Source organism: Hylobates moloch, unplaced genomic scaffold, assembly GCF_009828535.3.
Source record: "Hylobates moloch isolate HMO894 unplaced genomic scaffold, HMol_V3 SCAFFOLD_8, whole genome shotgun sequence".
Taxonomy (NCBI): domain Eukaryota; kingdom Metazoa; phylum Chordata; class Mammalia; order Primates; family Hylobatidae; genus Hylobates; species Hylobates moloch.
In genome coordinates, this window is record NW_026652283.1 from 101,487,536 (window position 1) to 101,502,486 (window position 14,951).

Here is a 14,951-nt window from a genome sequence, read left to right on the forward strand (position 1 = left end):
GTCTTGATTTTTTTAATTATCTTAAAACATGTACTACAAATCCACTGCATAAAAGATTAAAATTATAATGAAGAAAAAATCAATGATTTCACCTCTCCAAGGTGAATAAAATATTAACACTGCTAATATTTTAGTGTGCTTTCTCATTTATCACTTGTGTATTTTTTATTATTTTATGTGGGACAAGGTGTTAAATACAACTCTTCCTTTTTACAGGATGAGGTTTTACAGGATGCCAAGTGCCACTCTAAAGCAAGGAACTAAACCATCTATACAGAAATTGCATTTGGGGTGCTCTTTTGCCAGCATTATTCCACTGCCACCTTCATCCTAAAAAAGAAAAGGTAAAGAAGTCATTAGGAAGTAGGGAGATTTGTTAAAAATAATGCCTTTAAGTCAATGGACCTGGACAATTTTGCCCCACCAAGGACATTTGACAACATTTGCAGACATTTTTGGTTGTCACAGCTGGGAGTTGATGCTACTAGCATCTTGGAGGTAGAGACCAGGGATACTGCTTAATATCTACAATACACAGGACAGCCTCCCACAACAAAAATTATCAAGTGGCAAATGTTAATAGTGCCTACTGGGATAGCTTGGCTAAGGTGCTCTGAAATTTGGTAAACACACATAGCAGTATTTGATTCACCCCTGTGAAAACTCTGAAGAGCAAGGGCTGACTGTAGCTATCAGTGGCAAAAGAAGAAAGAAAAAGAAGCTCAAGATAAGAAGTACTTGCACTTTGAGAGTGCAGCGGGTTAAGGACCCCTGATTTTTCTGGGCTAAATGAACAATGACTTGAATCATTTCAAAAAGGATCTGTTGTAAACCAGATCTCCAGAACTTTTTCATCTTGCAAAACCGAAACTCTATACCCATTAAATGGCAACTCCTGGTTTCCGCTTCTCCTACCCCTAACAACCACCATCCTACTTTCTATTTCTATGAATTGAACTACTTTAGATATAAGAGGAATAATACAGTATATGTATATGTCTTCTTGTGACTGGCTTATTTCACTCAGCATATTTTCAAGGTTCATCCATATTGTTGCAAATGAAAGGATGTCCTTTGTTTTTAAGGCTGAATAACACATCATTGTATGTGTGTAACACATTTTGTTTATCCATTCATCTCTCAGTGTTTTTTAAGAAATTCATCCATTCTTATTGACATGGAAGTAGAGAATAAATTGACCCATTGTCCCCTCTATGAATTGTTTGTACATACTAAATTCTGTGGAGACTAGTTATATCCTTTCCTTTTCACTCCTAGCATTCAATGGTTAAAATAATTTTTTCTCACTTGTGACTTTTCATTTTAAGTTTTCCTGATCACGACATATTGTTTTCTTATCTTTCAAATATTTGGGCAGAAATAATGTGATTGTGTAGTACATTTATCTTGGAATGTGTAATATATTTAAATTATATTTATATAATGAACCATTAAACTTTAACAGCAATTAACATTTTGTGAGAAAATTTTCACAGCTACCAATAAATAATTGCTATAATTAGATTATTTTGTGGTAATGGTAAAGGAATGTTACTTATTATAGCATAATTTACATCATAATACTATGACAGTATTCTTAAACTTAAATCGGAAATACCACAGCATCATTTTTGTAAAATAAATGCCAAATGCTATGAAATAATAAATGAGACACAAAATTTAGTTAAATATTACCAATAAGGATTTTTTCTTTTTTTATTTTAAGGTATTTTCTCAGGAGTACATGAATGAAAAATAACTTCTAATATTAGAAACATTGTTTATTGTTACATCAATAAAATCATTTGTTTGTTGAATTTGTTCCTTTCTTCATGAGTTAAAGCAAAATATCTATCTACTCTGTTATGAATGACACTTTACTTGATTGGTCAGAGAATTGTCCTAATAAATACACAAATAGCCTATCTTTGAAACGTAAAAAATTAAAATATTTTAAAAGATTCAAAATACTAAACCTGTCTACAATATGAATGACATTATCTTAATTATCTTGTCCTTGTATAGGACACATCCTGAATATCCATAAGCAGCAGCCATGTTCCTTTGTTGGAGACACACATTCCGAATGTCTGGAGACCACTGCACTAGCATAAGGTAAGCACTAATCAACATGGGCATCACTGTTACTATTATTAAAAACAAAATTTAAAGTAGTTAATTTTATCAACCTATGGTTCATGATTTTCTCCGTAAGTTTTGCATTTGATTTTTCCTTATAGAGTTGTTTCCATCTTTGGGATTATGGCACTTAATTATCTATATTTTCTGCTATTTTAATATTTAAAAATGTTTTAATTGTGTTAAATTTACGTTGATCCATAATACATATTAAGAATTGAATTTCCCCCAAAATTTTGTCTATTGTGTAATCACACTTTATTTAATAATTTTTCTCTAGTCATTTCTGATATAATTTTTATCATAATAGTTTTTCATATACTGGAGTCTGTTTCTGGAATGTTTTATCTGTGTCTATTTGTTTACCACTGACACTATTTTATTCACTATAGCTTTATAACACATTTTATTATCTGAGAGAATGAATCTTTACTCTTTATGCTTTGGTTCTCTTTTGTCATAAAATATTTTTGCACATTTGTTTTTTCAGAAATATAATATCAGATATGAGAGTATAGAGATAAAGAGAGAAAAGATATTCCAAAAAGGGAAATAAAGGTGAAAAACAAACAAACAAACAAAAAACCACCCAATGAAGGGATGCTCCCTCGGCCCAAAATAAGGTTGTGTTTTAGAAAGTCATCTTTCTTTTTTTCTCATCTCTACTATCTTAAAGCTAGATTTGTCTTCTGGTTTGAATAATCTAGATTAAAAAATTAGGGAAGGATAAAATTTATACATACTCTAGTGGAAATGCATATCAATACAGTAGTCTTATCACAGCATTCGAATCTTATTTAATTTGCTCTTTAGAGCATGTCTATGTAAATAGAGTTTCCAAAAATATTCTGAGGAAGTAAAATTTTATGATCATAATGGGTTTTCCTGAATGTGATAGTTGCATCACACTGCCCTCCACAGAAACCCTTCCTCCCACCACTTTTTGTGAAGTGTCATATATTCTTTTAGTAAACCTGAGTCAAGATTCAAGGAAGTCCCTGGTTTTAAAATTGGGAGGTTTTGGCCTGGTTTCATTTTGAGGTTTTGGAGGTAAGAGAAACTCAAAACAAAATGAAAGCTCTATAAATCTCCAAACCTCCATTTTACAATAAATATTTTCTAATGCCTTGTGTTCTATTCTGAATGAAATTTATAACAATTTAACCCACACACACACAGATTTTTAAAAATCAATACAATGTTCTGACTTTAATATAAAGGAGAAACAGAATGAAAGAAATTTGTAATTTCAACATGTAAATGCTTGGTACAGTCACACTAAAAGGTATAGTGAAGTTGTTAGATATTGAACACCATGAACAAAATAGCTACAAATTCAGACCAGTGGGCTGTCTGTGGTGTTGACGACTCAAAAGCCTAAGTTCAACAATTGTCAGTAATGTGATATTCCACAATGGTAAACCACTTTTGATAAAGTTCAGCCTAAACCAAAGTACAATCTTCTCTTCATTTTTATGTTATTGCACACTTGAAAAAGTCAGTGTATATGTAAAACAAGCTGCAATCTAGGCTCATCTGATACATATCCACTTCCTCAATGCGTTCTAAAAGTACTGTAAATTCTTGACTTTCCTAAGGCATAGGTCTCTATGGGCCACCAAATATGACATTCCCAATATCAGAGTGGAATAGAAGGCTGAATCCACCATGATAATCCCAGGTATTTCAGACAGACAGGAGTGAGCACAGATTGGAGAAAGGAGGATGGGTGGAAGACCACCCAAAATGAGCTCTCAAACACAAATGCCAAACTATGCAGGGGAAAGTAACCCCAAGAAATTCAGCCAACAGAATCACCAAGAGATAAAGACACCCACACACACACGCACGTGCACACACACATACCCCATAGGCATATCAGAATATAAAAGAAGAATCAAAATAATTTCAGTAAATCATCCCAGTTAGATCTGTAGCTACATAAATATTTTTCCTTACCAAGTCTGCCATTTTTTAAGTGGCATACTTCTAATTAACAATCTTGTACAGAGAATGAGTGCTATATAACCTGGTAGAGTTTTACTGAGTATTTTTCTTGAGTACATCTCACATGCCACCCAAAGGGGAGAAACTACTTTAAACCAAATTTTTAAAAATTTTAACTAACAAATGAAATATCACAAAAAATGACCTCCTAGAAGTTCAAAATCAGAGAACTCACAGTCATTCCACCTAATGTCCACCTCCAGCAGAAATCTCAAATCTGTCTATACCATCCATGACACCTGCCCAACTCATTCCCAGTGAAATAAGTCACTGCTTCCAGAGCCAGAATTCCCTTTCTGAACAGCTCTAACTGTAAAGAAGTCTTTGTTACACTAATTCAGAACCTGGCAGGTTCTGAGATTCACTAATTCAGAACTCTGAAACAAAAGTGAGTTTGAATCCTGGCTCTACCACTCATCAGCTGTATGAGCTTAGGTGAATTATTTAATTTCTCTACACCTTCATTTCTTCACCTGGTAAATAGTGATAATAATAGATATCTACGCTCTGAGTTATTGTGAAAAGTGTTAACTCATGTCAATGATTGGGACAGTGTCTGGAAAATAGTAAGTGCCATAAAAAGGTTAGCAATCATTCCACCTTTGCCCTTCAATATTCTCTTTGAATACCACTAAACAACTGCTAGCGTCTCACCTAAGGATCACAGATCTTGTACCGATTCTCATGCTGCATGACTGTTATTCTCTTTCCATGCTCATCAGCCTCCAATTTGCTAATACTCTTTTGCAAATTTGATTGCCATGTTTAAACGGTGTTCATGTGTGTTCTGCTCTGTACAAGATAGAATGTGTTCATGTAGCAGTTTACAATCAACACCTACTCCACTTTCATTAATATGTCCAAAAAAGCTTGTTTGTATAGGGAGTTTGAACCTCAGTTTACAATATGAGAAATTTTAATTTCTTTATATTTTCTATTACTGAATTCAATTTATATTGTGAGTTCCCATGCTAGTGAGTGGCAGAGACTTAATATGGGTCAATTTAAATTTAGTTTCCCTCAGAGTTGCATCAAAATTCTGGAGCCATAGGTTCACAGAACTTATAATGTCAAGGTTTTAGGGATGAAATGGGAGACAATACGTGACTGTCAGTGGGTATCTACACTGTCATCCATGCAGATGCCCTGGTTCCCTTCAAACCTTCACTCTGTGTTTATTGGTAGTATTGCACCCTTCTACTCCACTCTGTTTTTCCCATTATAAAGACTTCTTTAAGAGCCAGGTGTGGTGGCTCACACTGGTAATCCCAGCATTTTGGGAGGCTGAGGTGGGCAGATCACTTGAGGTCAGGAGTTTGAGACCTGCCTGGCCAACATGGTGAAACCCCATCTCTACTAAAAATACAAAATTAGCAGGGCATAGTGGTGCACACCTGTAATCCCAGCACTTTGGGAGGCCAAAGCCAGTGGATCACTTGAGGTCAGGAGTTCAAGACCAGCCTGGTCAACATGGTGAAACCCTATCTCTACTAAAAATACAAAATTAGCCAGGCATGGTGGCTTGTGCCTGTAATCCCAGCTACTCAGGAGGCTGAGGCAGGAGAATCACTTGAACCCAGGAGATGGAGGTTACAGTGAGCTGAGATCATGCCACTGCACTCCAGCCTGGGTGACAGAGTGAGGAGATTTCGTCTCAAAATTAAAAAAAAAAAAAAGAAAGATTTCTTTAAGACCCTGATTCTCTTTTGAGTCACACCTGTGCCAGGAAAAATTCTTACTCTGGGACCCTGCTCTGAAATGTGGAGAATTCTGCTATGTTTTCAGGCCCTATGACCATCTGCTGCTGCAATGCCATGCCACAACACAAGGAACTCCATGAGGTTCACATCACACACACAGTTAGGCTTCCTCATCCAGCTAGGTGATGGGGACTTTGGAGCTTGCCTCCTCCCTACCCCCACCCCCAGGCACTACCCGGAGACAGAGGCATAGGTCTCCTGGGATTGCCTATCTCCAAATGGATCCAGTTTCCTCAACTCTCAGCCAACCCCTACAACCTCAGAAAGCCACCAGGGCTCATCACGTCCTCTGAGAATATCTCCATCCTTCGGGATAGGGAATCTTGTTCATTTCTGTGAAGGAAATATCGACTCTGATTCATCATGTTTTCTTCTAAATAGCCATAGGCTCTTTTGAAAAATGGAAGTTACAAACTTCACCGTATCTTAAAGCTTACTTTCTCCTATGGCAACCTTTACACAAAGAAATGAAGGCAAAATACCTAGCTTCCCAAACCGGAGGTAGAGAAAAGGAGGGATAAAGTTAGGAGTAACAGAAAACATGAGAAAAAAAGTATCAGAGTTTTAAATTTTCTCATCTTACTACCTTTTTGGTGATATTCAAACTGAGTCAATTTCACGATCAAATAAGAAATATTTTCCCAGGACCTACTCCATGGCAAGCATTGTGTGATGTGCTAGGTACACAAAGATGAATAAGACACAGGCCTTACTTTCAAGACACTTACTTTCTTATCACTCAGGTAGGTCTCATCCTTTCCATTTCCTCTTATTCTGCTTTATTTTAGATTGTATAATTTTTCAGCTGTATTATTATAAGCTTTTCACCTGCTTCAAATCTCTTGCCCTCCAGTTTTATGTGCCTCCAAATCATCTGCCACACTTTCTAAAACATTAATCTAATCATATCATCCTTTTACTTAAAAATGTACAGTGTTGCAATTATCTTCAGGCAAAATGCCAACCATGGCACTCAGTCCTTGAAAACATTATTTCGTCTAGTTCTGAAAACAATTCTATCAGATAGCTATTATAATCTCAATTTTACAAACAAAGAAACTAAGGCTTAGAAATCTTAAACTGTCATAACCAAGTCCATGGAGCTGGGAGAACCAGGACTCAAAATCAGCTTTCTTGTCACTAGATCCATTGCTTTTAATATTAACATTCTAGTCTCTTTAATCAGTTTCACCTCTTACTCTTCTGGAGAAAGACTAATACTGTTACTACTATCACTACCATTGCTACACCAAGTAACAACATCATTTTAGATTACGTGTCCTTATTTGTCAACAATATAAAGAGGCAAGGAGGAAGAAGACACTTACCTAGCTGGCTGAATCAGTCAGTCAAATGAGCCTGGCAGTCCATGGGTGACAAATTTTGAGCCAAATCGCCCTTGCATGCAATGTATGATATACAAAGACTTAAAGATAACATACTAAGTGACCTGTTCCAGTTCATACACCACACTATTGTGTAAGTAGAACAGAAATCCCAGTCTCTGAATCCTCTCTCCATAAACCATACCAAAACACACAAATCCTCTAATCCAAATGAACAGAAACCTTTTAATAAGCTAGCCCAGTATAGCAAGCAACTTAACATTTTGGAAAGTTTTAAAATATGGCAACTAATCACATATCTAGGAAGTATGTGGTACAGTTAAATGGCAATTCACAGGCAAACCTCAAAAATACCAAAGTTGCTTATGACTGTAAACCTCACTCAAGTTTTTTTCTCAAGTGGTTTCAATATTCAGTTGGAAGAGTGACAGTTGGACTTAATGGTTTTATTTTCTCACTTTTCTTCAGAAACCAATCCATCTCACTGCTGCAGTGCTTTCCAACCTTTTTAAACCCATGACCCCTTTGGATAAACTGAAAATCTCACGACACCATTCCCTTCACCGCCACCCAGAGCTTTGTGTATGCAGAAAATAAATTCTATTTCTGACATACCATGTCAGATATGAAAAATTTTTGCATTTTATTTTGAAGTTGTTATAAGAAAAGGGGTGTTTAATTTTCCAAATATAAAAATATTTTAAAATATTTTTTCTCAAATTATACAGCATCTTCTCACACTCCATCTTGGCCCTCCCAGCTAATAATCAATTGCATGATTCCACTTGTTAATTTGTGATTTATGCAATATTTAAGTTCAGTTTAAGGCTCTAAATGAGTCTACTATTATCCAACTATTTAGAAAAGTTGTCATTCCTAAAAGAGTTCCCAGTTAAAAAGGAAATCAAGGAATAGAAATGAAATTATCAAACTCACAGAATATTTAAGTGCCCAGAGCCCTAAGAGGTGATTTGGCCTCCTGCTTTCTACTCCAGATATGTGGAACCTGAATCTCTGGGCCTGTTTTCTATGGATGTGGATTATAAAAAAGCATCCAAGTTGGTTCTAATAACCACCTGGATTGGGGAACCCATTATTTCACAGGAGAGAAAACTAAAATGGAAAGAGATTAAGTACAGCTAACCCAATTTGCTGACTTAATTTAAGCAACTTTTTAAAAAAAATAGTCTTCAGAATTTTATTTTATCTACCAACTCTAATTTGATTAAAAAATATATATTTTTACAATCATTTTATCTTCCTCCTTTTACAAAAGTTGCCCAGATAGATAAAAATAACAAATTGGATACATTCCTTAATCTCCTCTCAGACTTATCACTCCAATAAAATAGCAATAAAGGAGTACAAACAATATAACCCAGCAAGAAAAGGAGAGGCGTGATTACATTTTTAGGAAATGTAAAGCAGAGGCCGGGCGCGGTGGCTCATGCCTGTAATCCCAGCACTTTGGGAGGCCAAGCCGGATGGATCACCTGAGGTTGGGAGTTTGAGACCAGCCTGACAAACATGGAGAAACCCCATCTCTACTAAAAATACAAAAAAGAACTAGATGGGCATGGTGGCACATGGCTGTAATCCCAGCTACTAGGGAGGCTGAGGCAGGAGAATCACTTGAACCTGGGAGGTGGAGGTTGCGGTGAGCCGAGATCATGCCATTGCACTCCAGCCTAGGCAACAAGAATGAAACTCTGTCTCAAAAAAAAAAAAAAAAAATATGTAAAGCAGAGAATTGAGTAATGACTGACATGATAGGGGAATGAGCTTCAATCTAAAATACATACCCAGGAGATACCAATGAGACATGGACTTATTTGCCCTGGAGAACTCAGGAGCAACTACCATGACACATGTCACAAGGTAAAACTTAAAGTAAAAAGGCATATGAATGACTTGACAATCCAGATATGCATTCATGCTGGGCCCAGTGGTTCAGTCCTGTAATCCCAGCATTTTGGGAGCCTGAGGTGGGTGGATCACAAGGTGAAGAGTTTGAGACCAGCCTGGCCAACATGGTGAAACCTCATCTCTACTAAAAATACAAAAAAAACAAAAAAATTACCTGGGCATGTTGGGGTGCGCCTGTAATCCCAGCTACTTAGGAGGCTGAGGCAGGAGAATTGCTTGAACCCGGGAGGCGGAGGTTGCAGTGGGCCAAGATCATGCCACTGCACTCCAGCCTGGGTGACAGAGCGAGACTCCATCTCAAAAAAAAAAAAAAATTGATGTGCATTTATATACCACCTTACCCCACCCCCATGCAGAGCTGCCAGTAGCCAAATGCCTCCACTCCCCATCACTGCAAATCATTAATTCTCCAGTGTAAGTGAAAGGGCAAGATTGTACTCAGAAGCACCAACCACAGCAGAAGGTAGGACTGAGGTACAAGATTGCAAAGAGAATGACAGAATAGTCAATTGAAAAAATGCCTGCTGAATGAATTCAAACCTTTACATAGCTAAGTGTCTACCTCCAGGGAGGAAGATGAAGGATTCATTTTTAGAGATAGTTAATGACCACGATAGACTGAAATTGTATGTATGTTTGTTAGGGAAAGGAGTATCCACCAATCAAACAGCCAGTTCTCTAGAAAAGCACCAAAAGTGAAGACAGCCTCAAGCCTGAGGTCTTCTGTGTTAGTTTGCTAGGGCTGCTATAACAATCTTCCACAGATTGAGTGGCTTAAAGCTTAAGCCTTAAACAACAGAAATGTATTTTCTCACAGTTTTAGAGGCTGGAAGTCTAAGGTCAAGGTGTCAGGATAGTTGATTTCTTCTGAGTCCTCTCTCCTTGGCTTATAGATGGCTGTCTTCTCCCTGTGTCTTCACATGGTCTTTCCTCTGCATGGGTGTCCTAATCTATTCTTCCTATAAGGACATCTGTCATATAGGATTAGAGTAATCCTAGTGATTTCTATTTAACTCAACTACTTCTTTAAAACCCTATCTCCAAATACTGTCACATTGTGAGGTACTGGGGATTAGGAATTCAACATGCAAATTTGGAGGGAATATAATTCAGCCTGTAACAGCTTCTTGAAGATTTTTAGTGCTTTTCTTGGAATCATGGCAATTAAGGATCACTAGACATATAAAGAAAGCTCTCCAAACACAAATGTACTCACTCACTCACAGAAATCCAAAAGAAAAAATAATTTAGGTAACAGGGAAAAACTTCAAAAAGATGCCAATTAAGTAACTTTAGAAAAATATGAGAAAATCCTAAATTGATAAAACCAGAGCTGAATATTAGAAGAGAAATTAAAAGCAAAAAAAATTAAAAATTGAACTTATTATAACAAAATAAATAAATAAAAGGAAGAAAAAGTCAAGAAAATCCCTCAAAAAATTGAACCAAAAAAGTTAAGAAACTAGAAATATGAAAGCAAAGATTAAGAAACTCAATCTAAGACGTTCAAAATCTGGTTAATAAGAATTTCAGAAAGAGAAAACAAAGAAAAACAGAAAAGAATTTATCATTTTTTTAAGTACTAAAATTTCTCTCTTACCTGCATCTCCCCCTTGAACTCCAGACTTAAATGCCCAACATGGCTGCCTGCCCAATATCTCCAGCTGGATGTCAAATGGACACCTCAGAATTAAATGCCCAACACTGCATTCCTCTAGCATAATTTCCTATCCTTATATAAATGAAAATTACATTTTTTTAGTTGCTCAGACGAAAAAATTTTGGTTTCAACTTTGCCTCTGCTTTTACTCCTCACAGCTAATCCAACAGCAAGTGTACTATTGTGTCTACATCAGAAATATGTGTATGACCTGATACTGATCCCTTCCACCCTGATCCACTGCTACAAACCACAATCATCTGTCACTTGGCTTATTAAATTTCTTCCTTATGCTCCTCTGCTCCTATCTTTTCTGCTTCCATAATTTATTTATTTTTTTTTTTTTTTGAGATGGAGTCTCACTCTGTCGCCCAGGCTGGAGTGCAGTGGCGCAATCTAAGCTCACTGCAACCTCTGCCTCCCAGGTTTAAGCAATTCTCCCACCTCAGCCTCCCAAATAGCTGAGACTATAGGAATACACCAACACGCCTGGCTAATTTTGGTATATTTAGTACAGATGGGGTTTCACCATGTTGGCCAGGCTATTCTGAAACTCTTGACCTCTAGTAATCTGCCCACTTTGGCCTCCCAAAGTGCTGGGATTATAGGCATGAGCCACCGCACCCAGCATATAACTTACTCTTCATGAAACAGCTAGAATAATATTTTTTAAAAATACATCAGATGATTTCAGTTCTCTGCAGCTCTACAAAGGCTTTCCTTCATACTTAAAATAAAATCCAAAGTCCTTAAAATAGCCTATCAAGGATTATCTTGTTGGTTACCGAAACTTGTTTTACTCAATACTGTCTATATAAAAAATTTTTTTTGTAAAGCCCCTTTTAGTAATATTCAAGTTAAATCTGCTTTTACATATAAGTTAAAGACAATCAATAATGTCTTAATTAGATCAGTGATGTTTAAGATAGAGCTAAGATGGCCGAAAAGGAACACCTCCGGTCTACAGCTCCCAGCGTGAGCGATGCAGAAAACAGGTGATTTCTGCATTTCCATCTGAGGTACCAGGTTTATCTCACTAGGGGGTGCCAAACAGTGGGTGCAGGACAGTCGGTTTAGCGCACAGTGCGCGAGCCAAGCGGAAGCAGGGCAAGGCATTGTCTCACTCGGGAAGCGCAAGGGGTCAGGGAGTTCCCTTTCCTAGTCAAAGAAAGGGGTGACAGACAGCACCTGGAAAATCGGGTCACTCCCACCCTAATACTGTGCTTTTCCAACGGGCTTGGAAAATGGCACACCAGGAGATTGTGTCCCGCACCTGGCTCGGAGGGTCCTATGCCCACGGAGTCTCACTGATTGCTAGCACAGCAGTCTAAGATCAAACTGCAAGGCAGCAGCGAGGCTGGGGGAGGGGCGCCCGCCATTGCCCATGCTTGCTTAGGTAAACAAAGCAGCCAGGAAGCTCGAACTGGGTGGAGCCCCCCACAGCACAAGGAGGCCTGCCTGCCTCTGTAGGCTCCACCTCTGGGGGCATGGCACAGACAAAAAGTCAGCAGTAACATCTGCAGACTTAAATGTCCCTGTCGGACAGCTTTGAAGAGAGTAGTGGTTCTCCCAGCACGCAGCTGGAGATCTGAGAATGGGCAGACTGCCTCCTAAAGTGGGACCTTGACCCCCAAGCAGCCTAACTGGGAAGCACCCCCCAGTAGGGACAGACTGACACCTCACTCGGCTGGGTACTCCTCTGAGACAAAACTTCTAGAGGAATGATCAGACAGCTGAATTTGCGGTTCACAAAAATCCGCTGTTTGGCAGCCACTGCTGCTGACACCCAGCCAAACAGGGTCTGCAGTGGACCTCTAGCAAGCTCCAATAGACCTGCAGCTGAGGGTCCTGTCTGGTAGAAGGAAAACTAACAAACAGAAAGGACACCCACACCAAAAACCCATCTGTACATCACCATGATCAAAGACCAAAAGTAGAAAAAACTATAAAGATGGGGAGAAAACAGAGCAGAAAAACTGGAAATTCTAAAAGGCAGAGTGCCTCTCCTCCTCCAAAGGAACGCAGTTCCTCATCAGCAACGGAACAAAGCTGGACAGAGAATGACTTTGACGAGTTGAGAGAAGAAGGCTTCAGACGATCAAACTACTCCGAGCTACAGGAGGAAATTCAAACCAATGTCAGAGAAGTTAAAAACTTTGAAAAAAAATTAGATGAATGTTTAACTAAAATGACCAATGCAGAGAAGTGCCTAAAGGAGCTGATGGAGCTGAAAGCCAACTTTCGAGAACTACGTGAGGAATATAGAAGCCTCAGTAGCCGACACGATCAACTGGAAGAAAGGGTATCGCTGATGGAAGATGAAATGAATGAAATGAAGCGAGAAGGGAAGTTTAGAGAAAAAAGAATAAAAAGAAATGAACAAAGCCTCCAAGAAATATGGGACTATGTGAAAAGACCAAACCTACGTCTGATTGGTGTACCTGAAAGTGACGGGGGGAATAGAACCAAGTTGGAAAACACTCTGCAAGATATTATCCAGGAGAACTTCCCCAACCTAGCAAGGCAAGCCAACATTCAGATTCAGGAAATACAGAGAATGCCACAAAGATACTCCTCGAGGAGAGCAACCCCAAGACACATAATTGTCAGATTCACCGAAGTTGAAAATGAAGGAAAAAATGTTAAGGGCGGCCAGAGAGAAAGGTCGGGTTACCCACAAAGGGAAGCCCATCAGACTAATAGCTGATCTCTAGGCAGAAACTCTACAAGCCAGAAGAGAGTGGGGGCCGATATTCAACATTCTTAAAGAAAAGAATTTTCAACCCAGAATTTCCTATCCTGCCAAGCTAAGCTTCATAAGTGAAGGAGAAATAAAATCCTTTACAGACAAGCAAATGCTGAGAGATTTTGTCACCACCAGGCCTGCCCTAAAAGAGCTCCTGAAGGAAGCACTAAACATGGAAAGGAACAACCAGTACCAGCCACTGCAAAAACATGCCAAATTGTAAAGACCATCGAGACTAGGAAGAAACTGCATCAACTAACGAGCAAAATAACCAGCTAACATCATAATGACAGGATCAAATTCACACATAACAATATTAACTTTAAATGTAAATGGACTAAATGCTCCAATTAAAAGACACAGACTGGCAAACTGGATAAGGAGTCAAGACCCATCAGTGTGGTGTATTCAGGAAACCAATCTCACGTGCAGAGACACACATAGACTCAAAATAAAGGGATGGAGGAAGATCTACCAAGCAAATGGAAAACAAAAAAAGGCAGGGGTTGCAATCGTAGTCTCTGATAAAATAGACTTTAAACCAACAAAGATCAAAAGAGACAAAGAAGGCAATTACATAATGGTAAAGGGATCAATTCAACAAGAAGAGCTAACTATCCTAAATATATATGCACCCAATACAGGAGCACCCAGATTCATAAAGCAAGTCCTAAGTGACCTACAAAGAGACTTAGACTCCCACACAATAATAATGGGAGATTTTAACACCCCACTGTCAACATTAGACAGATCAACGAGACAGAAAGTTAACAAGGATACCCAGGAATTCAACTCAGCTCTGCACCAAGCAGACCTAATAGATATCTACAGAACTCTCCACCCCAAATCAATAGAATATACATTTTTTTCAGCACCACACCACACCTATTCCAAAATTAACCACATAGTTGGAAGTAAAGCTCTCCTCAGCAAATGTAAAAGAACAGAAATTATAACAAACTGTCTCTCAGACCACAGTGCAATCAAACTAGAACTCAAGATTAAGAAACTCACTCAAAACCGCTCAACTACATGGAAACTGAACAACCTGCTCCTGAATGACTATTGGGTACATAACGAAATGAAGGCAGAAATAAAGATATTCTTTGAAACCAACGAGAACAAAGACACAACATACCAGAATCTCTGGGACACATTCAAAGCAGTGTGTAGAGGGAAATTTATAGCACTAAATGCCCACAAGAGAAAGCAGGGAAGATCCAAAATTGACACCCTAACATCACAATTAAAAGAACTAGAAAAGCAAGAGCAAAAATATTCAAAAGCCAGCAGAAGGCAAGAAATAACTAAAATCAGAGCAGAACTGAAGGAAATAGAGACACAAAAAACCCTTCAAAAAATTAATG

The 14,951-nt window shown here is 38.1% G+C and overlaps 1 long non-coding RNA gene across 1 annotated transcript in view; it reads right to left on the reverse strand.

Moving 5' to 3' along the window:
- Positions 1-232: 232 nt before the first annotated feature.
- LOC131383994 (uncharacterized) overlaps positions 233-14,951 on the reverse strand; it is a 27,142-nt gene continuing 12,423 nt past the window's right edge. Inside the window, exon 3 of the long non-coding RNA XR_009214435.1 lies at positions 233-330. This is a non-coding gene — a long non-coding RNA (uncharacterized LOC131383994). The remainder of the gene's footprint in view (positions 331-14,951) is intronic.